This window comes from Hoplias malabaricus, chromosome 2, assembly GCF_029633855.1.
Source record: "Hoplias malabaricus isolate fHopMal1 chromosome 2, fHopMal1.hap1, whole genome shotgun sequence".
Lineage (NCBI taxonomy): Eukaryota > Metazoa > Chordata > Actinopteri > Characiformes > Erythrinidae > Hoplias > Hoplias malabaricus.
The window spans coordinates 18,374,651-18,402,152 of record NC_089801.1 but is presented as its reverse complement, the minus strand read 5'-3'; the positions used below and the strand labels follow the sequence as shown (position 1 = coordinate 18,402,152).

Sequence of the window (27,502 nt, the reverse complement as noted above, 5' to 3'; positions counted from 1 at the left end):
AGATTCTGTTCGGACACATCCAGCCGGAAGCTTCTGAGCACCACTTTTTCCACTGAACAATGGCATTGTTTTGTTGTTTTATTTTTCCTCCTCTTTAATCCCAACCAAGAATTCCCAATCTGCCAAATCTCCAATCCGTGAAGCATAAGGCCCGTACAAACCTGACCTGCTCAGATTAATAAGAGTGTCGCAAGAGCAGCGTGTCGGGACAGCCAGCCATTTCACAAGGGCCCCAGAGGAAAAGTGCCAAATTCTCATTATTTCCCATTTCCTCGTTCAGAATGGGAATACCAATTAATTGCGAGCCTGAACTTAAAATAAAAGAGGAGAGGAAAGAGGGAAACTCGGAATAACAGCTCCTCGCTCCGTTTAATAATAAGGCTGTATTTTAATAAGACACTTACTGAGAACGGCTCCTGTTTTCCGAAGGTTTTCCATGAGGCAGGCGGTGTGTACAGGAATGTCGGAAGCGGTCGGAGGAGGGTTCCATAAATAGAAAATGAGCTGCATTCTGAAATTGTGAAATCAAAAATAACAATGGACACACCTGTGTCACCTTTTCAGTTGCAAGTTTAACCTCGCCCACACACACCCAAGTTATAAAGAGTGTTTCAGCACATACAGTTTTCTGAACAGGTCACATCCAATCAGAACAGAGAACAGAGCTCATTTACATGTAGCCGTCTTAAAGGGCCAGTGACAAAAAACATAATTTTAAGGATAAATAAAGTTGGTATGGGCCCTTTAAGTCTATTTCTTAACAATGTAACTCATATGTAAAAGTACATGGGGCAGCAATATGTCTCTCTCTCTCTCTCTCTCTCTCTCTCTCTCTCTCTCTCTCCTTTTCTCTCTCTCTCTCTCATTTCTCTCTCTCTCTCTCTCTCCCTCTCTCTGTCTCTCTCTCTCCCTCTCTCTCTAGCTTCTGTTTTTAAACACTGACACTACACAAAAACTGCATTTAAATTGTGTCATGAGAACTACATTAACACAAGAGAGAGAGAAAGAGAGAGAGAGAGTGTGAGAAAGAGAAAGAGAGAGAGAGAGAGAGAGAGAAATGAGAGAGAGAGAGAGAAAAGGAGAGAGAGAGAGAGAGAGAGAGAGAGAGAGAATGACCGCATGACTCAAAAAGAATGAAAAATAAGTGAAGAAAGTGAAAGAGAATAATTCCAGAGTGAGTGTCGTTTACAGGAACATGGGAAGACGGGAATGACCACGTGGATGTCCACTGCTGCTTACTGTTCCCCTCCCAAAAAAACAAGAGATGACTTTTATTTAGGAAATAAAGGACAGAGCGATTCCATCCAGCGTCTGGTTGAAATAAAGGAAAGAAGAAGAAGTGATGGCCCAGATCAAAGCGGGGTTGTACTACAGCGTCATTAATAGTATATAAACATTATCCCATATGCTGTGCATTTGCTAAGCAGCTGCTGTGGAGAGGGGGGGGGGGGGGGGGGCTAGAGAGAAAGAGAGAGAGGGAAAGAGAGGGAGAGAGGGTGATAGAGAGAGAGAGAGAGAGAGAGAGAGAGAGAAGGGAGGAAGGGAGGGAGAGAGAGAGGGAGGGAGAGAGGGAGGGAGAGAGAAAAAAGCCCTACATTTGACCAGCCAGATTCTAACAGAGGAGCTTGTATGTCTCTCTGCCAAATTGTCTTGGCAACAACAATTGTCCTGGCAACAGGTCCACGCACCTCTGCTCACAGTGTTCAAGGCTTTCCCCTCCTCTCTCCCTCTCTCTCCCTCTCTCTCTCTCCCTCTCTCTCTCTCTCTCTCTCTCTCTCTCTCTCTCTCGCTCTCTCCCAAACGAATCGCAACAAAATGTCTCCCGCAGCTGGGCTCCTTTAAGCCCGGCCCGTTTGGTCCGTACACGCTCTTATAAAGTGCCAGTGTCTTTTTCCAGAGCCGCCACAAACACGACACAGGAAGAACACAGGAATTAAACAGGAATTAAACAGGAATAAGGGAGGAAGAACACAGGAATAACATTAGAATTACACAGGAAGAACACAGGAATAAAGTAGGAATAACATTAGACAAACACATCAGTAAGGGGGGAATGACACAGGAATAAGGCCGGAATAGCAAAGGAATATGGCAAGGATAACAGGAATAACTCGAGAATAAAATAGAAACAAATCAGGAATAAGACGGGATTAACAGTGGAATAAAATAGGAATATAATTAGACAAACACCGGAATAACACCGGAATAATGAAGGAATGGCACAGGAATAACAAAAGAATAAAACGCAAATCAAACAGAAATAATATGGAAATAACGTGGGATTAACACAAATATTAAAACAGGAATCACATGGGATTATCACGAGAATATTGAATATTGACAACAAAAGGATAAACACCTGGGATGAACACGCCTCAAGGCTGCGGTCAGGAGCAGCACGGCCTTCGTACAGACTCCTGTCTCACCTACAGACGGACTCTCACCGTTTGCAGATGAAATGAAGAGAAAGGACACAAACCACAGTGCTGTAAAAGTATTTATAAAATGCTGTGTGTACAAAGATTCTGTCCTTCGAAACATGGCCGCCTCCATGTGGGTGACCCACTCTGAGGAGGATAACATGCTTCACTCAGGGACGCTACGGAGGAGTTGGGTTCATTTTCTTGTGTGAGTCGTGTTTAATGGACGACAACATTAAAAAACAGATGATAACTTTAATAAATACTGTTTGGTAAAAGATGACCAACTGCATCTTTAACACTGGCCGGTGAACTTTATTTGGCTGGTGACTGTGTGTGAAATGTGAAGTGTGTGTGTGTGTGTGATAACAGCCTGCTTTAAAAAGTGTGTGAAAAGCCAGGGTCCAAACTACACTCCACTCCCCACGAGCCCCAGAGTCAATTCAGCCAAAGGACATTCGCTCGGCACCAGCCTCGGAGCCTCGGACACTGTAAACACTACGACTGCAAAAAAGACGGGCCAGCGGCTGCACGCAGACGGAAACCTTCTCCCAAAAAAGCAGGAGGAGAGACGGCTGTTTTTCGTCCGGTTTCTTCCTCCCCTCTTTTTTTTACCTTCTTTTTTCCCGCTCCAGGTTTTTAGAGTTCACCGTCCCCTTTTTTGTAAAATTCTCTGAACACGTTTTTCTTTTTCAGTCCCCCACCCCGCCCCCGTCCCTTCCCTTCTCCAAAATGGAGGACATTCTATCTCGATCTCTTTTGTGCCAAGAGAGAGTTAGAGAGGACAGAGAGAGTTACAGAGCACAGAGAAAGAGAGAATTAGAGAAAGAGAGATAGGGAGAGAGAGAGAGAGAGAGAGAGAGAGAGAGAGAGAGAGAGAGAGAGAGACCCCAGGCCCGTTTTGCACAGCCCCCATTTGGTTGTAAACAAATAAGACGAAAAAAAGAAAAGAACGTACGAATTCTCTGACGCTAAAACAAACCATTTCCAGATCTTTTTCCTCTTCCAGAAAAAAAGAGAAAAGAGAAGGAGAAAAAGAAAAAGAAAAAGAAAAAGAAAAAGAGAGAGAGAGAGCGAGGGAAAGAGGGAGTGATCTCACATGGACTTTGCTGAGCACCATATGGGCTCCGGGGTGAGCTGAGGACATGCTTTGCACCTTGGCAAACAGACAACTTCCCTCTCAGAATCCAAGATACATTTTTCACATCAGTGAAATGCCTGTGAGCTTCGTGTGTGTACATTTAAAGAGACATGGCTTCGGCTCACGTACCCTGCTGTGCCTTTCCTGCTCCAGAAACATATAGAACACACTAAATATATAATATACACCACATAAAAAATACAGCAAAACAAACAAAACAAAAAAAAACCAGTATCCTTCGGAGCTAAGATACATTTTTCATTCTGTTTTAAATAAACAACAACTTTCAAAGTCCATTCAGAGCACTTTAAATGGAAGTTAATAGAAAAGTACACACTTGACCAGGTCAATTCAGGACCTTCCTGCTGGTTTCTGTTCTCTAGAACCATCCTGTGAGGTTAAGAGACGTGTGTTTACTGCTGTTATCTTTATTCTTCATTAAACAAACACACACTGTGCATTAAACACATACAGAAACCTGAGTTATACGATGGCTCAGAGAGTCAACAAAGCATATCACTTCATCGGAGGCCTTCGAACTCATATTATACAGCATATGCAAAGAAAAAAAGCAGCGATCTGATTGGCTGGCGCTGTTTGAGTAAGAAAAACCCCAGCATTGACCATAGTTTTGGTGAATGGTATACGAACACAACACACCAAAAACAACAACAACAACCACAACAACAAACACAGAAAGAGAAACACTGCCCTGCCTTTTGCCTAAACAAAATATGCTTAGAGGCCAAAGAAATTTGCTTATTAACCATTAACTGCCCGGCAGGGTCTTTATCTGTGTGTACATACACCAAAAAAAGAGAGAGAGAAAAGAAAAATACTGTTGGCAAGCCTCTCGGTGCCATCTGTCTGCTTCAATGAAAATAAGCCCCGTGTTTAGGCCCAGCATAGCACTCAGCAACCTGTTTATATTCAACACTCAGATATATAAATATATATAAATATATAAATATACATACACACATACACACGTCGTACACGGAGCAGGGAAATCCTGGCTGCGACTTCAAAACTTCAGCGATGTCGGAACACTCGGAACTTTGTGCAGATGTTAGCGCATCGTTGGCCTGTGCAGTGTTGTGTTGGTTTCTTCATACTTTAATGAACATAATGTAATTTAACATATGGGAAAATCCTGGTTTTACACATTTTAACCAAATGTCTCCTGCAAATGTGGTTTTCTCTCACATTTCTTCAACTTGAAAGAACAAAAATGAATAAACTGAAAATAAACTGAGCTCCGCCTGATGGAAAGTTTTGAAGTCGATAATATTCAAATTTGATCCTCTACTGTTACTCGTCTCAAATCGTGCCTTAAAACTCAAGCTGAATACATGTCTGAACACTGCACTCCAGTAGAGGGCGCTGCACCGTTTACGCAATGAGAGAAGTATGTTAAACAAAGACAGCAGATTAACGCATTCTCGCCTCAACCCGGAGCCATCGGAAAGAGTGTTTAGTGTTTTCTGGAGATAGGGCTCTTTTTGAGCTGGCTTCGTTCTCGCCTCAACCCAGAACAAGCCTTTATGTTAATATTTACAATATTTAAATAAATAGCACAAACACAAACTGCTTCAAATCAAACATTAAATGGTAAAAATAGATCAAAATAAAAATAAAGAGCATGTATTTTATAGATTTATGTGTTGTGGTTAATGTTAATTTGAAATCAACACCAGATAATATTAATCATAAATAATATTTAGTTAATAACAATAAATAATAATTACTTGCTAAAAACATTTATATATTTTTTTATTTCAAACTTTTTGTGAAACCTTCAGTAGCAAAGTGACCAATAGAAATGCTCCAATTTTATGGGGAATTAAGCTTTATGTGAAATTAGCATTAGACATGGTTTTGACTGCTGCTGTAAAGTCACCCTGAGTAAATAAAAACAAGTAAACAAGGGTGTGTGTGTGTGAGAGAGAGTGTGTGTCTCTCTCATCATAAACACATATATGTGTATGTATATATAAATAGATATATTTGCACAAAAGCAGCAATCTGATTGGCTGGGACTGTTTGAGTATGGAAAATCCCCTCTATACCATCAGTCTCTCTCTCTAAGGTAAAAGTTCCCACTGAGGCAGATGAGATGATTTCCTGGTATGAGTGCAAGTGAGTGAGTGAGCGAGCAAGAGAGAGAGAGAGAGAGAGAGGCAGCAGATAGCAACTGCACATGTCTCTCTGCCCCTATACGAGTCATCTGAGGTGAACAATATACGCTCCCCTGGAGCTGCAGCCAAGTCCTGACGCACACCGTGACATTAACAAACACTCTCTCTCTCTCTCTCTCTCTCTCTCTCTCTCTCTCTATCTCTCTCTCACACACACACACACACACACATACACGCACACACACACACACACACACACAGCAGGTCCGTTCGAGGGTCAAACACACTCACACAGTCCCAGTGCCAAAAGTTTGAGTACGCCTGGCTTTTCCTAAATGTTTTCAACACAAACAAGTCATAACTTCACATATTTAAAGGGGAATTCCACCCACATTTCCAAAGTCCTGCCTAAATGCAAGGTTAATGTGTAAACAAAGCCACAGAGAGTGGTTTCATATAAAACGCTTTGCTGCCTGTGCTAACTTACCACTTAGGGATTATTCAAAATGGTGTTGAATGGAACCAGATGTCAGAAGAAATTAAAAAAATGTCCTTAAGCAAAGTTATTCAACAGAATTTGTTAAGAATTATAACTTTTGAGAAGGTTTTGGCCTGAATTTTATTTTTTTTTTATCATGTTTTTAAAATGAGGAAATTGTTCACAGGGCATCGTACCATAAAGATATAAAGCTGTGTATCTGGAGACGCCTGGTTCCATTCACCACCACCGTGAAAAATCTGAGTTTCCACAATGAACCTTTTCATTTGTGCTGAAATCGAACAGATCTGAATTCTCCTCTAAGTCTAAGCAGATTTCTTCTGAAGAAAACAACCATACAGCCTCCTTTCTGTCGGCGTGATCTCAGGAATAAAGCTAACTTTATAAAAAGCCCTTGTTGTGGTGTCAGCACTCATCAGCGCTCGAACCTTTCAGGAGTTTAAACCACCTTTGGTCCAGAAGAGTTTCAGTACCTGCTTTTTACAATAGTTTGGAGCCTGAGAACTGTCAGAATATTATTTAAATTCTGCTCTTTACTCTGAGGAAGACACTTTGATGAACGTGAAGCTGAGGAGCTAAATTTACCGAGAGGAGTGCCATGTTTCCAGGGTCTTTTTCTGAAATGCATTGTATTATTAAAGGCTTCTTTATATAAAATAAAAGCCTCTGATACGGTTTGAGAGTTTGAGCGTGTGCAGTGCGCTGTGACGGACTGGCGCCACGTGCAGGGTGTGTTCCTGCATCGCTCCAAGTGATTCCGGGTAGGATCTGGACCCTCTGGGACCCTGATCATGATGAAGCATTTACAGAAGATGAATGAATGAATGAGTGTTAGAATTTGATGGAGTAAATGCACACTTTCAAAGTCTATAACCGGTTTTTGATTGGACTGTTTTTGTGACGTCACAAACATATTTTCCATGCGGCCACCAACTCAGTCTGAAGTTATAAGGTGTGTTTCAGCCTCTGCTGATTATTTATTCTTTTACATCACAAGGAAGCCTATCAGAATCACGCTTATTTACATAAATAGGTCTTAAAGGCATAGAGACAAGAATATCACGGATTAAAGTGACACTGGAGATGGTTGTATGTCTATTTTTAACACAGGATGTGTTTGTGTATTTCCGTGCCCCGTTACAGTATTTTAATATGTACAGAGAGGTGTGTGCTTTGATTTAACATCACTTTTAAAGTGTAAGCATTGGCAATTTTTTTAAAAATGCAATAAAATGTGGGACACGAACACTTCAGGTTAAAAATGAGGAGAGAAGATGAACATTTCAGAGGAAAGCAACGCCTTCCAGAATCGAAAAGCCCAAGCTGGTGGCACTGGGCTGTGGAATTACACTAAATAAATAAAATAAAGTGCTCCCATTGGTCGAAGTCTCAGCTGTTGCTGGAAAGGGCACTGTGGGTAACAGACAAAAGGGGTGTAGCCTTATCTAGAAGCCAGAGGAGTGCTATAGTCAGAGCCTATATTAAGCTTTCTCATGTAGAGCTGGTGCCATATCACACAAACAGTATCTTCCCCTTCCCGCCTCACACACACACACACATAAAGAATCCACACACTCCACACACACTGCTGCCCAATTCACAGGAACATCACCATCACCGTCAAAAGAACAAGGAATTGTGTGGGAAGGAACAATGCCATTGATTCCACTCAAATGCAAAGCACAGGAGATGCAATGACAAAAATGCAAACTTGAAACATTTGGTGCCTCCTCGTATTTCAGAAAAACAGACTCCATAATAAGGAAATGGCCCTGCGGGACACGGGACACATTCCCCAACAATATAAGACACAGACAAACCTTTGGGGAACATTTGCAGTGGATTTGGGGAGTAAATAAATTGTTTATGTGTGTGCTGTAGACGAGGAGACGTCTGGTTCCATTCACCACCACTGGAAATGATTTTTACTCTTGAAGTCTCTCTACAGTGGATCATTTCACTTCAGAAACACTGTGACTTATTGAACGGATTTGGGCAGGAATGTCAGACACAGACTGGAATTCTCCTTTAAAGGCTAAGATCAATAATACCAACTTGTTTTATCCTCAATCTTAAAGGGGACATTTTGTACCTCCTCCACAGTGAAACGCAGTCCTGCTTTGGTCCAAGCCCCACAGCACTGTTCTCCCCCTGTGTAAACAACCCTGTTCAGAACGCCGGCTTTCAGCACCTGTTCCTTTAAATGATAATGAGCCGCTCGCTGTTCACCCCGACCCCGAGCGCACAGCAGTGAGGAGCGAGGAGCAGAAGCTCTGGTTCTTAGCTGTTTTCGCTCGGTTCTCTTTCTTCTTCATTTTTACTCAGTGCTCTTATTTCTCCGCACTCGTTGTGTCTGTTTTCCTGCGTTGAACCTCATCTTTGCGCTCTCACATAAACGCGGGTCCAATGCTATGATTGGACAGACTCAGACGAGGGGGCGGGGCCATTCTAAAGTCTCTGCACTTGACGTCAGAATCAGAGCAGCTCATTTTGTCCGGTGTTTTCTGACTCGAGGAGCGCACAGAAAACTGACTTGGGGGGGGGGGGGTCTTGTTTCACAGTGTGTGGTTTGGTGGGCTCCAGATCCACACATTAATGTAAAGGGATTTTCTCATAATATGGTCCCTTTTAAAAGGAAATGAAGCTCATTTGCACCATTCAGGCCCTTACAGCACATACAGGACATGCACAGTGTAAACTGAATTAAAGGAATAATAGATGATTCAGACCTGATCAGAAATGTGCACCAGATGTGACGCTGGCAAACAATGAACTGGAATTCAATTCATGCTGAAAGCACAACAAAAGGATCAACTGACGACGAACGGTTACGCAACAATTTGACAAAAAGAAGAAGCCAGACGTCTCGCAACAGCAGGTAACTTACACTTGGCCCAAAGCACAGAGTGGCCTTTCACACTGATCTGGGGTCAGCCTCGGCTCTGATCCTGGTCCATTCCTCTGTAGTTAGGTGAAAGTACGGCCAGCACCGAGCAAAACCGATCAAACACATTATAAACCCCATGATATTTCCCAACTGTATCACTGTGTCAGGTAAGCATCATAAAGTTCATGAACTCTTCCTCAACGTCCTGATAAAGGAATGCCTTACTGAGCCTGTTCAGACCGGACTGATCTGTTTTCTATCCAATAAAACCGCCCCCAAACTATTTATCAACATTTCTGCATAATGCAACTGAGCGTGGTTTAAAGGGAATGTGGTGGTGAATGGAACCCCACGTCTGAAGCCACCTAAAGCTCACAGCACTTGGGCACAGATGTTGCCCTAATGTTGCCCTGGACTTTTTAAAAAATATATATTTTTAGCCAAAAATCCACTCCACTGTAAAGAAATCTGAGTCTAAATTTCTCTACAGTCAGCCATTTCACACCAAAACACTCTGCATCACTTTGTTTACACCTCCAACACTGAATTATGCAGAAATTTAGGGCGAAGCAGTGGAATTTTCCTTTAACTCTCATTTCAGAACAATCTGAAGCTCAGTCCGATGTCATGGGACACTGATATCGATACAGAAACATACATTTGACCCAAGCCTAGGTTTAGGATGATCCTGAGCTTACCTTTGGGATCTGGATGGAGAAAGTCTTCCTCCACCTTTGCCTTGGCTGCACAGATCACATTTGATGTCCCTCCGACAGCGTCGTCGTCTTCAGCCAATCCAAACTGCCCGCTGAAAACACCACACCCAGTCAATATCACATTCTATACACGTTAAAGCAGCTATCAGTCAGGTTTAGCATCAACGAGTTCCGTGCACAGAAAAAGCCGGCGCATGACCTGCCAGTTGGTCGTGGTTGTGATGTCACAGCACCTGGTTTTACCTCGGTTAGGTTTCCCCAGGTTAAACTGGTTGACTGTGGTTACACCCGCAGCGTGTTTTCATATTAAAGCACTGCCTCTCTCAGCTCCACTCTCCAAACTGTCACAGTGTTGTTCTGTGGGTTGAAAGTGTTTCTACCGCATTCTGTTTCATTGCAAAATATATAAATAAATAAATAAATAAAAAGTTGCCCAAGTTATGTTTAAACAATGGCTATTCGCCGGCTGGTCAGCGTTACCATGGTTTCCATCTGTCTTTGTCCTTGGTATGTTCACTAGTTTTCTTTAACTTTTGGTGAAATACGTCTTCGCTAGCCGCTGGTCTGAGGAACGACAGGCTGAACTCAACACCACTCTTGGGTTTTTTATTCTTGGGTTTATCTTTGTTTTTTGCTAAACTTGACTCTTCTAACCTTTCTACACAGTTTTCTGACTGTACTCTTATTCTGGTTGTTTATTTGTTTTTAGGGCTACACTCATTTTATATCACTTTTTTTAGACTAGTCTCAGGTTTTAAAGTTTTAGACCTATATTCATATTTTTACACTAGTATTTTTACCTCTTTTTTGACAATAGTAATTTTTTTAGCTCTTTCTAATTATTATCATGTTTTTGTTACTGAATTTTATAGTTTTGCCATTTTTTCTTCAGTTGTGGGACTTCCTCTGTCTCTATCACATGTCTCTATATTATTTGTTTGTCACAGTCCCATGTCTCTATATTATTTGTTTCTGAGGAAATGTCCCATGCCTGACCTATGAATAAGTGGATCTTTATACTCTCCATATGCTCAACTATTGACCTCTTTTCCTAATTTTCCATCACTAAACTCGACTCTTCTAACCTTTCTACACAGTTTTCTGACTGTACTCTTATGACAATACTAATTGTTTAGCTCTTTCAAATTTCTTTTTCTGGAATATTTTCATGTTTTTGTTACTGAATTTTAGTCATATTTTTGCCATTTTTTCAGCAGTTGTGGGACTCTGTCTTCCTCTGTCTTCTTCTGTATTTGCCTTCCTCTGTGTTCCTCTGTCTTTCTCTATCTTTCTGTTTTTCTCTGTCTTCCTCTGCCTTCCTCTGTGTTCCTCTGTCTTTCTGTGTTCCTGTCTTCCTCTGTGTTCCTCTGTCTTCCTCTGTGTTCCTGTCTTCCTCTGTCTTTCTGTCTTCCTGTCTTCCTCTATCTTTCTCTATCTTCCTCTGCCTTTCTGTCTTCCTCTGTCTTTCTGTCTTCCTGTGTTCCTCTGTCTTTCTGTCTTCCTGTCTTTCTCTGTCTTCCTGTCTTCCTCTGTCCTTCTCTGTTTTCCTGTCTTCCTCTGTCTTTCTCTATCTTCCTCTGTTCCTCTGTCTTTCTCTGTCTTTCTCTATCTTTCTCTGTCTTCCTCTGTCTTTCTCTGTCCTTCTGTTTTCCTGTCTTCCTCTGTCTTTCTCTATCTTCCTCTGTTCCTCTGTCTTTCTCTGTCTTTCTCTATCTTTCTCTGTCTTCCTCTGTCTTTCTGTCTTCCTCTGTCTTTCTGTCTTTCTCTGTCTTCCTGTCTTTCTCTGTCTTTCTGTTTTCCTGTCTTCCTCTGTCTTTCTGTCTTCCTCTGTCTTTCTGTCTTTCTGTCTTCCTCTGTCTTTCTGTCTTTCTCTGTCTTCCTGTCTTTCTCTGTCTTTCTGTTTTCCTGTCTTCCTCTGTCTTTCTGTCTTCCTCTGTCTTTCTCTGTTTTCCTGTCTTCCTCTGTTCCTCTGTCTTTCTCTGTCTTCCTCTGTCTTTCTGTCTTCCTCTGTCTTTCTCTGCCTTCCTCTGTGTTCCTCTGTCTTTCTCTATCTTTCTCTGTCTTCCTCTGTTTTCCTGTCTTCCTCTGTCTTTCTGTCTTCCTCTGTCTTTCTCTGTCTTCCTCTGTCTTTCTCTGTCTTTCTCTGTTTTCCTGTCTTCCTCTGTCTTCCTCTGTCTTTCTCTGTCTTCCTCTGTCTTTCTGTCTTCCTCTGTCTTTCTCTGCCTTCCTCTGTGTTCCTCTGTCTTTCTCTATCTTTCTCTGTCTTCCTCTGTTTTCCTGTCTTCCTCTGTCTTTCTGTCTTCCTCTGTCTTCCTCTGTCTTTCTCTGTCTTTCTCTGTTTTCCTGTCTTCCTCTGTCTTCCTCTGTCTTTCTCTGTCTTCCTCTGTCTTTCTCTGTCTTCCTCTGTCTTTCTCTGCCTTCCTCTGTGTTCCTCTGTCTTTCTCTATCTTTCTCTGTCTTCCTCTGTTTTCCTGTCTTCCTCTGTCTTTCTCTGTGTTCCTCTGTCTTTCTCTATCTTTCTCTATCTTCCTCTGTCTTTCTCTGTCTTCCTGTGTTCCTCTGTCTTTCTGTCTTCCTCTGTCTTTCTGTCTTCCTCTGTCTTTCTGTCTTTCTCTGTCTTCCTCTGTCTTTCTGTCTTTCTCTGTCTTTCTGAAACACTTCTTTGCTGCTTCTTTTTACAGTTCATATATATTCCCTCTGAAGAATATATACTGAACCTGTCACTGTTGTGTCTCCCTCAAGGGAGCGTCTTCAGCAGCTTTAGTTTGGGAACAGAACTGTGAGGTACTCCACTGTAATTGTGGATTTTTAAGGTGAAATGTTTTTCCCTCCACTTTTTAATTTTGTTTTACTATTTTAAAAAATGATGCCATGAAAAGGAGTAAAAATTCCCCTTTCACCTGGAGACGACCCTCCAGTGGAATATTTAAGGCCCACTGCTGGACTTTTACATGAAGTGAACAAAATTGTACGTGTGCAGTATATTTTCACTGCAGCATTTTCCTACATTTCCCAGAAAATAAGCTGCTGAGCGGTCCCTGGAACACATAAACAGTTGAAAAAATAAAAGAAGACGAGCCCTCCTACTGGAGCGCACAGGAACATCAGAATAAACAATGGCTCTTTCACACAAGGGCGAAGAAATGAAACTATAGAACTTCCTCATGATCTGTTTTGATAAAAACCAGCTCTGATTGGACGGGCGATTTGAGTTTGGACGGAGAGTATCACAGGCCCAAAAAACACCCAAAAACTGGCCTCTGTGTTAGAACTAAAGAGCCTGATACATTGGAGATTAGACCAGGGAGCTTTGCATAAACACTGACGCACTGTAGGCCTCACTAAAACTCACACACGGCACCTTGCACTAACAGCGCGGTCACAAGTTCAGCGCTTAAAACAGACGAGGGAAAAAAACAAAAATAAATTCATAATAATAAATGCGTCTTATAGGGTCCGGTGTCTTATCAGCCCACATTCCACAAACATCTGAGGAATCTGGAGCTGAAGAACATACCAGTACAATAAAACACACACACACACACACTTCAGGCCTTTATCCTTCACCCAAAATGACCCTCAGAACAAGAGGAAACTATCAAAAATAACTCTATAAATCTGAGTTAATCCTTCCATCGCATCAGAACCAGACACTCTCTCTTCACAAACACATCTACAATTAACTCTACACAACTCTACACTGAATATAAGTCCACCTTAAACCATCAGGACATGAGCTACAGTTAGTTGATCATTACAGTATCAGTATCAGTACTGAATCATGGTCGATACTGAATCATTTAGAGTAGATATTGTTTATTGTAGATTCGCTTATAGTAGGTACTGAATCGTTTATAGTAGGTACTTTATCATTTATAGTAGATTCGTTTATAACAGATACTGAAGCATTTATGGTAGTGAATCATTTATTGTAGATTCACTTGTAGTAGGTACTGAATCGTTTAGAGTAGATACTGAATCATTTACTGTAGATTCGTTTATAGTAGACACTGAATCTTTTATTGTAGATTCGTTTATAAAAGATATTGAATCATTTATAGTAGATAGTGAATCATTTACTGTAGATAGTACTTTGTAGCACTTTATATCAATAAATGGTGATAAATATTACAAATAATGTACTGAATTTTAAGTTACTGATTAAGTAACAATTAGGTGAACTTACATCACCTTTAAACCTATTTAATGACCTCCGTTGGTCATCAAACACACACACACACACAGACACACACATAGATAATTCTGAAAAATAATCCCACACTTACGAGACTTTTTTGAGTCTATGATGTAACCCTCGTCCCTGGGAGCGACATGAAGCACCAGATAAAAGTCACCACCACGTTTTCATTGCTCTAATACCGTCCAAAAACTTTCATCAGGGGATTTAAGTAGAGAACGAAATTAATATTTGATTATTAGCAGCAAATGAGCGTGGTTAGGTGGAAATAGAGCAGAGTTGCTAAAGTGCTGTGGAACAGTGGGTTTCATCATCACCAGCCTTCCCTCCGAGGCCTTGCTCAAACTCTGCCTCGACTTTCAATTAGTCCAGTGAAGGTCACTCCTTTGACGGAGGTCTGAGTCTCGTCCGTACGCTCGGGAAAGCTCGGATCAGCTCGGAAATGTGCAGAAGGCTGTGCACGTGGCTGAGGTGTAGCTCAGGGCTCAACGATTCATCATTTTCAGTCTCTGTATCATGATCTTAGAGCAGCGGTTCTATCATACCTCATGTGTCATTTCCAGAAAGTAGCAATCGATATTTGCTTTATCATTTTTAGATGGGACTGCAGACCCTCGGTGAGCGGTTTATGCTGAATGCAGCAGGTACATCACATGGGTGCCATATTTAACACAGGTTTTAGGGCAGAATATCTGACGCTTCAGAATCACGCACTGACTGACTGAATAAAAACAGAAGAGCTGATATTAATGCAGAAATAAAACATCAGAATTTTAATTTATAAAAATATTCACTTTGCAGAATTGCTCAGTAAAATCACAGTGGGATATTTTTTCTCCAAATCCCTCATCCCCGCAAAGTAATGGCCGCCGACCACTCTCCAATTTAAGGACCTGACCGCGGCTCCGTGGCTATAATTTCTCAGAATGTCATCCTGTCAAATACGGAGCCGGCAGAAATGGCAAATCTAATCAATTAAAAGCCAGATGACAGGCTCATTAATACGCGTCTCGGTGTGACAGCGGCTTTGAAGCCTCTGGACACTTCCACGTCTCCAGAATAAACACGTCCTCCACAGACCCAACGCCAGAGACTTTCCTGAAATTCCATTAAAGCTCCTGGTTTTGCAGAGGTCTTGTTTTTTTGGCATCACTGTCATTCTTACGTGATTCGACCTCCTGAAGGCCCCGTCCTCGGTGCCAGGCCAGAGGAATGTTACAGTTACATTTATAGAAGCGCAGTTTACAGCGTGTTACAGAGCTGCAGAGTATTGATTTTTACAGTTACATTTACAGTATGATCCTTTCCTTTATATAATGTAACTATTTCACTTTTAATATATATGCATTTATATATACATGCAATAATAACATACATATATGTGTGTTTATGCCTGTGTGTGTGTGTGTGTGTGTATATATATATATATATTTATATATAATGTTAAAAGAAATTTTATAATTTACATTTTACGACATCAGGAGTTCATTTTGGAATCTGGAAACTTTTTACAATATTTTAAAATCACACTTTAAAAATGAAATAAAAAATGGTGGCTGTGTTTATGACTTGAGGTGTTTATCAATAAATGTAAAAATATTCAGTTTTGAAATATCTATTAAAAATAGTGTTGTGTTGAAGCCCTGAAGCTTCAGCAGCGAAACACAGAATATAATAAACACAACCTGCTGTAACCACACTGAAATTGTTAATATCTGGTAAGGGTTCATCCCCACACTAAAATCTCTAAACAAATAAGTGATATCAGTGTCACCATCAGCAGATGACCTTGATATTTAAAGATAAGCAAATAAAAAACAATAGCATTACTGAGACGTTTAATGGAAATATATTAATGACAGATTGTTTTTCAGATAACACTGGTTTTCATGGGTTTATAACACGTTTATAATACAACCTGAAGTTTCTTTCGTATTTTGAACATATTTTATATTCAAGTACATGCATTAATTTAATCCTTATAAATAAATATGTATTAATTTCAGTAAAGAATGTGTATGTGCTTATAATATTTATAAATGCTTTCAAAAACATGCATTCTTAAAGCCATATATTACCATGAGCATTCAGTGTTTTATAACACGTGTATTAACATGAGCATACAAAGTGTTTTATAACACATGTATTAACATGAGCATACAAAGTGTTTTATAATACTTTGTTATGTGTGTACAGTGTGCTTATAACACATGTATAAATATGATTACAAAAACATGAAATCTTATAGCATGTGTATTAATAAGAGAATAAAAAGCATGAATATATATAACACATGTTTTAATGTGTGTATAACACTTTATAGGTGTATAAGGGATGTATAATGTGTGTAAATGATGTGTATACATTTAAAATATGGGTATTAATATAATTATAATAAACGTATAAGCTTATAAAATGTGTTAATATGTGTTATAGGTTTAAAACCTGTAATAACATCATTATAAAAATTGTATATGCTTAAACATGCTTTTAATGTGTATTAATGTGATTATAGAAAGCATACAGACTTATAACACATGTATTAATGTAAAAAGAAGCTGTAGAGAAGGCAGTGTGACTGAATACTGAGTAAACAGAAATAACAGTTGCCTATAAAAGAGCACATGGCTGAATTACAGCAGTAAAACGCCGCTGTCGTGCACTAACAGGTTTCAAAAAGTGAAGAAATCAGCTGAAGTAAATTTAGAGGAGTGAAACTTCATGACTGTATCATCTGCATATTTACACGCCACGTGCCAAAGTCAACACAACCTGTGTTTTTGGGGTTTTTTTATGTGTATTTTTAGTTTAGCGTTTTTTTTTTCCTCACGTGAAATCAGTCTACAGCGTTCTTCTTGCTCAACATTACATCGGCATGGCCTACAGCTCTGAAACACACACACACACACACACACACACACACACTGTCTCTCTCACACACACTCACACACACACCCCTTTCCCAAAAGCTGGCATGAACGAGAAACTCTGAAACTGAAGCTATGAAACGAGAACTAAACTACTTCCAAAAAAAAAAAATTAACCAAGACAGAGTTATATAAAAAAACATCACATAAACAAATAAAAACCCAAAGTTGACTTGATACGATCATGATTCAACACGAGGGATACAAAGGTCAGAGAGAAAAATAGGCCACACTCCAAACTGCACTTCAAAATACAGGCTGGATATACTGACCTTATATTAAACACACACACACACACACTGGCCTTGTGTACAGTACAATACGGTATATTACAGAATATTATTATATTATAATCAAATTATTAAGGCATTATTTAGAAGGCGGTTACTAGTACATTATTGATCAACAGTGTATGAATCTCCATGTAATAACACGATTATAAAAAAATAAAAGCTTATAACACATTATTTTAAATTTAGAGAGTGTTACTGAAAGAATTCCATTTAAACAAAGACAGAATATTATTATATTATTTACCCTTAGTGTGTGTGTGTGTGTCTCTAAATGGCAACTTTACACAAGAACTTCTCACACAGAGCCGTGCAGACATTTTAATTCAAGTCGTTTTTGGAGCATTTCTGTCGCTTCTTACTTTAAGAAATTTCAGCCCAAATCTAAAGCACAGCTTCTGTTTAAATGACACAGAAAAATAAAATGTGAAAACATCGTTGGACATGTGACACACACACGAACGTTTCAACATAGATTCAATAATAAATATATGACTACAGACACACAGTGGGAAATTAACAGAGCAAACTTTGTAAGAAAACCCCAGAAAATAACAGTAAATTCAGCTCAAACTCCAGCGAAAAAGTCAGAAACCGCAGCCGCCGTTTTTATTATTATTTTTTATTACTGTTATCTGTGGTGTATTGAATATATGCGATTCGTAATGGTGCCAAGAAAATATCGATCTAAGGGGTGCTGCTGTGTTTTATGGGCACGGAGCATGAGATTGACCTTCCACCTTTTTTACAAAAAAAAAAAAAAAAAAGCAGGGCCCGAGCTTCCAACAGACGCCAAAAACAGTTTTTAAAGCGGGAAGATCGAGGGATTGAGTGCTGCAAACTCGGCTGCAAACTTTGCTTGTTATTATTTTTTTTTAAATGCTCCAGGCTTCAGAACGGAGAGCAGCGGTCAGGCGCTTCATCGTGACCTGCGCTGACCTTTAATGTGGAGCCAGGGCCTAGTCAGGAGCAGCTTTAGAGCTGAAGTTTATTATGTTTTATCAGTTTATAGCTGAAACTATCGCAATTAGGGCGACTAGGAGGACTCAGAACCTCTAATGATGGCTAATTATGGTCAGCAGCAACAATAACACAGCGTGTGACCTCATCCTGAAAAAAGGGCCGGCCTTTTCCGACCCGGTCTGTAGCTCTCGGGCCTTCGGTCGAGAGTCGATACGCAGGTTCCAAGGGCACACAGGCACATGTTTGGCAGGTCAACTTCTAATCCAGCTCCGTTTAAGCCTGGACATGTCCAGAAAATAAGAACAAAACTAGAGGAGTGTAAACTCAGCTCGCGCCGAAGCCTGAAGTGAACCTGCTTTAAAAAGTGAAGCTCTGAGAGCGGCGTGCAGCCCTCGAAAGATTTAAAAAGAGAAGGAATGAGCCCTTGGACCAGCCTGAGACGCCTCTGTTAAACAGTGGACAGTGCTTCAGCACGAATGCCTGGCAACGTCTTTAAAAAAAAGAAAAAGAAGAAAGGGGAAACTAGAGGAGACTAAACTAAGCTTGAGTCGTGGCCTAAAATGAGCATGCTCCAAAAACTAAAGTGTAAATATGTGTTTTCATGTCTTAAGGGACTAACCCCTTAGAAACAGGGAATGATACTGCGACAGGAAAATGGGAAACTGAGAAAAACCGTGTAGAAACATCATTAAAAAACATGAAGCGAAGGGCTTTTAATTTGGTAAAAGTGCCTCTGCTGTGAAGCAGTGGACATTGCTCCATGAGAGAAATAGAAAAAGCATAAAGCATTAAAGCGTTCACCGCGGTGTAAAGTCTGTAAAGCTTTAAAATAGGAATGACCCCTTTTCTGTGGAGCTTAAGACGCCTGTGTTTAGAAGCAGTGGGCATCTGAATGCGTGTCCGCTGAAGGAGAAGGCAGGAGAGGAGGAAGGGGAAAGGCTAAACGAGAGGGCAAAGCTCAGTGGGTAAAGCATGGCCAGGCAGTCAGTCCCAGCCCCAGCTCCAGCTCCAGAGCACCGAGCAGCACACGGCTTATTCCATCACTTCAGACTCGGGAAAGAGTGAGAGAAAGAGGGGGAGAGCTCCGATTTTCCTCACTACACAGGTGGGATATGGAAGGTGGACGTCGTGCATTTTGTCTCCGGAGCTAACACCCCCCCCTCCCCCTTCCTCCTCCTCCTCCTCCTCCTCCCAAAAATAAAAGAGGGCACCAGAAAGCTAGGGCTGGTTTTTTCTTATGGAACCGGACTGAGGCCAGAAACTGGAGAATTATATTCGAGTTTGGGCCTGGGTTTAATTCGGATTAAAGGAAAAGAAGAGGCGAAAGTAGACGAGGACTTTCCTCTGCTTTTTATTTGGCGTTATTCGTAATTTTGGAGAGGACGAACAGCTCTAACAGACACTTAATACGACACACACACACACACGGGCACAGCGTAACAGCTGCCCACTTTCTTTCCTGTGCTATTAAATAAGGGCAGAAAAAAATAAAACCTCCTCTGTCGCTCTTTCTCTCTCACACACACACGTTCACTCACACACTGTGTTTTAAACCATGTTTTAGCCCCGAATAAGGAGCACGCGCGCGCTCGTGCACACGCCAAAATTTATAAATACACATCCCAAGATGGCTGATAACCATCCTAAAACATGGGACTGCTTTTTTTTATTATTTGAAAAAAAAAATGGCACACGTGCCTCGCGGGTTTAATCCTGTCTCACGCGCCTTTACGCTTTTTACGCAGAAAGCGTGTTGGAGCATTTTACACAGGCTTTCCTCCCCAAAAATCCCTCCTGTTTCTTTCTGGCTGAGTGTACCGGGGAGTCCCTGCGTCCTTCTCCCTCTCGCCCTCCTCTCTCTCTCTCTCTCTCTCTCTCTTTCCCCTACTCGTTCCTCCCTCTATCCCTTCCTTTTGCTTCTCCTTCTTCTTTCTCTTCTTTTTCGTCTTCTTGTTATTCTTCTTCTTCAGCGCCACTGACTCAAGACTCAAATATTATTACGCACCACACACACTCGCTGCCTCGCTCTCTCTCTCTCACACACACACACAACTAGACATTCATATAATATAAGCGCTGAAAAAGTAGCTACTCCACTTTAAAAACGTTTCTTTTTTTTTGGCACCTGAGACGTCAGCTCCAAGGCTCGGAAAAAAGTGACCTCCCTCCTCTGCTTTAGTGCCCCCCCCCTTCCCAAAAAACAGAAGAGAGAGAGAGAGGGGGGCAACACAGAGCAAAAAGAAACCAAACAAATACCTAATTCTGTTAAAGTTAAGCTACTCCGAAACGTGTCCCGCGCTGCGCACGAGCCGCGCACACGTTCAAGTTCACGCTCCTGAAACAATCGGACAAAACGGCTCCGTCCGCCTCCCTCTCATTACCGTCAGGACCAGCGCTCCAACATTAGCACGGTTAAGTTCTCACCTGCGCTCCTCGGTGCAGAACTGGCCCACAGCGTGTTCACAGCTTCTCCGGTTGTGTTTGTTTGTTTGTTTTTGTTGGTTTTTTTCCCCCCCGATCTCCCTCCTCCTCCACCGGCAAAAAAAAGAGGTCTCGGACTTGTCTTGTTTGGGTGTTTTCTTTTTTCTCTTTTTTTGTTGCTTTTTTGCTTTGTTTTTGCCTTTCTCCTTCCGCTGAATGATTTTCCCTTACTTTGTTTCACGTCTCACTTCCATCTTCTTCTTCTTTCATCTCATCAATAAACACACACGCTGCAGCCTACCTTCCTTCGGAGAGGGACCTCAAAAAAACCACCAAAAAAAATGAGAGAGAGAGAGAGAGAGAGAGAGAGAGAGAGAGAGAGAGAGAAGCCCGAGTCCGGTTGGTGTGCCCTCCCATTTTTTCCAGCCTTTCCTTCACCATTCGTCAGCGGCTGGAGGGAGCCACGCCTTTAAAGCCGCCGATTGGGAGCGGATTGGGGACTCTCCTTCATGATGCGTGGAGGTTGGGACATTGAAACCGTTCATGGTGACTTTACCCCAGTCGTGGAGACGCACGCCCTCTTTCCCCTCTTTCTCTCTCTCTCTATCTCTCTCCTTCTTCCCCCTTTTTTATTTATGTACTTAGGCCTACTTACTTCTATTACATGTAGGCTACACCTCTGCTCTGGAGGTCTCTGACCCGCATCTAGTGCGTAAATACGCACGCTTTCCCTCTTTCCCCTTCGTGCGTAAAATACGCACAGTAAAAAAAAAACAAAACACTATACTTTCAGCCCCCAGGTCCCATCTGTCCCATTCCTGACCGGAGAGGAAGAGAAGCAGAAGGGGCGGAGAGGGAGAGGAGGAAGGGATGTTCGTATTATTAAATTAAACCGTGTCTATCACTTCATCTTTCACTTCACATTGGCCTCTACCCGCGTCATCGCTCTCTCACATTGGCCCTGGCCGCTGTCCGTCACTTTCTCCGTGCGCCAACAAGCTTGTGTGGCCTCCTCCACTTTCTACGCATTTCTATTTTCTCATTTATTTATTAATTTTTTTTCTGGTAACCCGTCCCTAACTGACCTCAAGGCGACGTAAGAAGAAGGCTGGCGGTGTGTCTGACCAATCACGTTGTGGTTCTTCTCCCCCCCCCCGCCCCCCACACCACCACCACCCCCCATTTCTTTTCCTCTTTTCCTTTTTTCTCTCTTTTACACTGACACAACATAATGCAATAGTGGTCCCCTTACTCGCCCCCCTCCCCGCTTCCCTTCCCTTGTCTAGACAGTGACAGGTGTGCGTGGAGTCTAGACGAGGAATAAATCAGAAATCAGCCCTATTTCTACAACTTTATCATTATTATTACTCTTAGTGTTATTTTAAGAACATCTATGTACTACTAAGACAACGTAAATGCGCGCATGTGTGCATACATCCTCCCAAAAAGCCACCACAAAGGCGAAATAGTGCTATATTTCACTATCGACGCCATTTGGGACGAAGCAAGATGATGTTCCACCTTAAAATGCCGCGTACATAGCTGACTTTAATCTTCCCATTCCACCTTAAAACAACCCAGCGGCTACAGTTCCATTTTGGCGCCTGTACGTTAATCCTGTTAGCATCTCATTAGAAATGTCACCGTTCTACCTTAAACGGCGGGTCAGTTACATTTTGGCGCCCGTAACCTTGAGTTAGTTTATTTATGGAGTGCCATGTTCCACCTTAAAAAGCGCAAAGACACGGTTACATTTACATTCTGGCAAATAGATCCTGAAGCTGGCTTCCGTTCCACCTTAAAACGGCGCATGAATTATAAATATCTACGGATCTGGTGCCAGTAAATCTGAATTAATGCCTTGTTTTAATGTTTCGTTCCACGTTAAACGAGATATAGGTTATATTCGGATGCCTAGAAGCTTCCGTTCCACCTTAAAAGTGAGCAGCCGTTAGATTATAGCGCTTGGGAGCTAAAGCTAGCTTCCATTCCGCCTTAAAATTGGGCAGCCGTTACAACCTGGCGTCTGGGAGCTGAAGTTAGGTCATATGGGAAGCTGCGCCATTTAAGGTGGAGCGAATAATCCGGAAAAAGTTAGTTAAATTTTGGGATGGGATTCCGAGTTTACCATAAAACCTGAACGCATTTGCTTTTAATGACATCAATCACAATAAAGTTGGTTTATATCGGGTGTTATTTGGTTATATTTGGTTAGTGGGGCTTGTCATTTTGTGTTGATGGTGAGCTCCCCCTGTCGGTTACGAGGCTCCAATAGCAACCGTCTGACGCTTTATTTACTCTCTCTCTCTCTCTCTCTCTCTCTCTTTATTTATTTATTTCTGCCTTTTTTTCTTCTTCTTTTTTTCTGCGGGTTCACGGAGGGACACGAGCACCGTCTGCCCTACATAACGTGCACGCGCGCTGTAGGCTGATGTCAGCTGAGGATAACCCAGAAACACCGGAGATGTTTTCACCTCGATTCCCTCCTCTAATCTCATCACGGGGCACTTCTCATCGCGCCACAAAATCACCACATAGTCCCAGAAAATATAGGCGAGGCAATAAGCGCAGGCGCGTTTAGGTAGAGACATCACCGCCACACAGCAACTCGACTGGGTTATTCTTTAAAAACGAGGCACATCACACTCAGTCTGTCTCTAATCAACTTCCATATGGGGCGTTTAGCCGGTTCATTGACGTGCATTTGCACTGCGTTAACTTACTACAAAAAGGCATTAGCATGTACAAACCTACAATTCTAGAAAAGTTGGGACCTTTTGTAAAATGCTAGTTAATTAAGAATCTGATTTTTTTTTAATTATTATTATTTTCTTGACCCTTTATTTATCTGATGTTAGCACATAGAAAAGAAATTCCAATGTGTTCCCTGAACAACTTGATTATATTTTATATACAGATATCTATTTTAAATCTGATGCCTTCAACACATTATAAAACGATTGGGATGGGGCTAAATAAGAGTGTACATTTTTTAGAAAATCCATGTCACTGTTTAAAAGCATTGCCCTAGTCTATAAGCAGAGGACTATAAAAGGTATGAAATGAGCATTCACCAAGGCCTTGACTTTGCAAACCGAAATAGGGTGTTACTGATGACTTTATGCCAAAATTTCAAAGAGAGTTCTGAAATATTAGAACATTTTTGATGCAAGACTGCGAAGTATTTATGTCTTTTATTCATTCATTCATAGTCTGTAAGTGCTTATTCAGTTCAGGGTCACAGTGGGTCCAGAGCTTACTCAGAATCACTGGCGCAAGGCAGGAATACACCCTGGAGGGGGCGCCAGTCCCTCACAGGGTGACACACACTCTCACATTCACTCACACACTCAGACCTACGGACACTTTTGAGTCTCCAATCCACCTACCAACGTGTGTTTTTGGAGCGTGGGAGGAAACCGGAGCACCTGGAGGAAACCCACACAGACACAGGGAGAACACACCACACTCCTTACAGACAGTCACCCGGAGTGGGACTCAAACCCACAAACTCCAGGATGCTGGATCTGTGACAGAAACACGTCATGTATGCCACTATATATATATTTATTTCCTCAGGACAATGTCAGGCCTCAATCCATTTGCAAAATATAAAAAGGTAGTATTCTAGGTTCCAAATGATTGAATAATTAAATTACAATGAGAGGTGATGTAACACAGTGGTAAACATACCTCTGTCCAAACAAATTATAAATGCGGTTATATTTACAAAATACAGTCACGTGAAAACTGGATTTCTCTTCTTAGTGCATTTATCAGTTAAATAAGCCTCAGGAGGATTAACACATCTCACATTCTTCTGTTCATTGCATTTTACACAACTTCTTTGTAAGTGGGGTTTGGATTTAAATTCTCAGATCTAGCCTTTAGCTGGTGTCAGAGGTGTGAAACCACCGCCAATAATCACTCCTTTTAGAGTATTACATTCAGCAAAACTAAGATCATGGTAATGGTATTATGTTCTTCTGGGAGGAAGTAGAAATGCACATGTCAAATGTCATGAATGCAGTTTTTTTTCTAAGATCGATCAGAGGACTTTGGTCCTGAGTGTGGGGAGGAGGCTTGTTTTATTGGTTTTTAGAATGGGCCTGTTACACAACGAGATCTCAGAGATTATGTAGCATTGTGTGAACTATGTCATAAATTCAAAGCGAGACAAAAGTGGGTCCAGCTGAACAATATTAAGTTTGAAAAAATTAAATATGATTTTACAAAACACACTGAAAATAACTGAGCTAACGTCATTATTTGTACCTGTAGTGTCCTACATTAAGGCCTTATTATAATAAAATAAAATATAACTGGCGACTCAAAAGTGTCCGTAGGTGTGAGTGAATGTGTGAATGTGTCGCCCTGTGAAAGACTGGCGCCCCCTCCAGGGTGTGTTCCTGCCTTGCATCCAGTGATTCTGGGTAGGCTCTGGACCCACCGCCGCCCTGAACTGGATAAGGATTACAGACAGTGAATGAATGATATAATGTTCATCTTCCATAAGCACTTTAGCCAGATCCGGGTCTGAGGGCACCAGTCCAATAAAGTGCATCACACACTCACCCAGACCTTTTCAAACCTGTGGACAGTTTAACACACTCACACACTTTTGAGTTGCCAATCCATCTACCAGCATGTGTAGACAGTCACCCGGAGGAAACCCACACAGACACAGGGAGAATACACAACACTCCTCACAGACAGTCACCCGGAGGAAACCCACGCAGACACAGGGAGAACACACCACACTCCTCACAGACAGTCACCCGGAGGAAACCCACGCAGACACAGGGAGAATACACTACCCTCCTAACAGACAGTTACCAAGAGGAAACCCACGCAGACACAGAGAGAACACACCACACTCCTCACAGACAGTTACCTGGAGGAAACCCAGGCAGACACAGAGAGAAAACACCACACAGACAATTACCTGGAGGAAACCCACGCAGACACAGGGAAAACATACCACACTCCTCACAGACAGTCACCCGGAGCGGGACTTGAACCCACAACCTACAGGACCCTGGAGCTGTGACAGAGACACTACCTGCTGCTCCACCGTTCCATTCTTATATTATGTTACATTATATATTGGGTCAGTACCAGTGCGCTGCAGTTAATTGGGCTGGGTGGGATCTCTCCTCATGTCACTGTGAGGAGTGTGGTGTGTTCTCTCAGTGTCTGTGTGGGATTCCTCTGGGTGCTCTGCTTTCTATCCACACTCCAAACACACATATGTTGATAAGTGGAGTGTCTGTTCTGTACTAAGCCTATTAAATTAACCTAAATATTATTACCCATATATAAAGTCTCTCCTGGGGAACCCCACTACTACCTTTGTAGTTTTCATCCAGTGTGTGGTTTATCTGATCCATTCTTGAAGAAATTAAACTGCTGGTGATGGAACTGATCACATCCATGTGGTGGAAATACTGTGTTCCTCTAAAATGTAGTTATACAATCCCTTAAAAAGAAAATCAGTCTGGTTCATTTTTACTCCAAATATTTTATAAAGTTCCTAGGGGTTTGTTAAATATTTTACCAGGTGCTGTTTAAGACTTTACTGCATTTCACACTGTCAATTCTTAAGCAACAAAAATAAGTAATGTCCTCATCAGTAACGGACGGTTTGGACCGGATTAGCGCTGTCTTAATCCGAGCAGGGCGTTATTTATTTTTTTCACACCCGTTTTAAGACAAGCCCCGCCCCTCCTGCGCAATGATTGGCTGATGAAGTGTACAATTGTAAACACAATCAGCCACTCTCAACATTTCTTGTCTTGATGCAGTATCTCCTTGATATTCTTAAAAAAAAACAAATTTGCCTAAATATTTTTCATTATTTTTTAAATATGCATAGAAGTGCATATATATATATATATATATATATATACACATACACACACACACACCTATGAATATTTAAAAATAATGGAAAATATGTGGAAATACTTTTTGTGTTGTTTCTTGGTTTTGTTTCTTAAGTTATTCTACATTTAAAAGTAAAATCTATTATTTCAGTGCAAGAGTTTTGTTTAGTTTTCATTATTAATAATAATAACAATTTAAAAATATAGAGAATCACAGTGTTATTGCAAGGGGTGTCACTGCCAGACAGCTCTGGGTTCCTCCCACAGTCCAGAAATTCATGGTAGGTGGGGTAGGTTTGGCAGGTGGTGAGTGTGTGAGTCACTGGGTGAATGTGTGAAACTCTCTATCTGATATGAGTGAACATGTGAAATTTTCCACAGGTGTGAGTGACAGGGTGAAATTTTCTACAGGTGTATGTGAGTGACTGGGTAAGTGTGTGTAATTACCTACCGATGTGAGTGACTGGGTGAGTGTGTGAATTTTCTTACTGATGTGAGTGACTGGGTGAGTGTGTAACTTCCTACCAATGTGAGTGGCTGGGTGAGTGTGTGAAATTAACTACCGATGAATGTGACTGGGTAAGTGTGTGTAATTACCTACCAATGTGAGTGGCTGGGTGAGTGTGTGAAATTAACTACCGATGTGAGTGACTGGGTGTGTGTGAAATGTCCTACCGATTTGAGTAACTGGGTGAGTTTGTGAAATGTCCTACCAATGTGAGTAACTGGGTGAGTGTGTGAAATTAACTACCGATTGTGTGATGCGCTGTACTGGACAGGATGGGCTTTGTGCCCAGTGATTTTTGGTAGGCTCTGAATCTGATCAGTGTGAAACTATTACAGAAGATGAATGAATGAATAAATACTACAAATACTTATGCTACTACTACAACTACTTCTACTACTACTAATTAATAAATAAATAATTAGCCTCCAATCAGCACAGGAGGCTGGGCCCTCTCAGCCAATCACAGTGCGCCGAGGGCGGTGCATGTTCGAAAACGGGTAGGAAACAAA

The 27,502-nt window shown here is 41.5% G+C and overlaps 1 protein-coding gene across 1 annotated transcript in view; it reads right to left on the bottom strand.

Annotated features, from left to right (window-relative positions):
- Positions 1-20,886, bottom strand: part of zbtb20 (zinc finger and BTB domain containing 20) — an 84,137-nt gene extending 63,251 nt beyond the window's left edge. Inside the window, exons 1-2 of the mRNA XM_066651167.1 lie at positions 20,604-20,886; positions 9,784-9,893 (exon numbers count right to left, since the gene is read on the bottom strand). The gene's annotated coding sequence lies outside the window, so the exon portion shown is untranslated. The remainder of the gene's footprint in view (positions 1-9,783; positions 9,894-20,603) is intronic.
- Between the last annotated feature and the right edge of the window lie 6,616 nt (positions 20,887-27,502).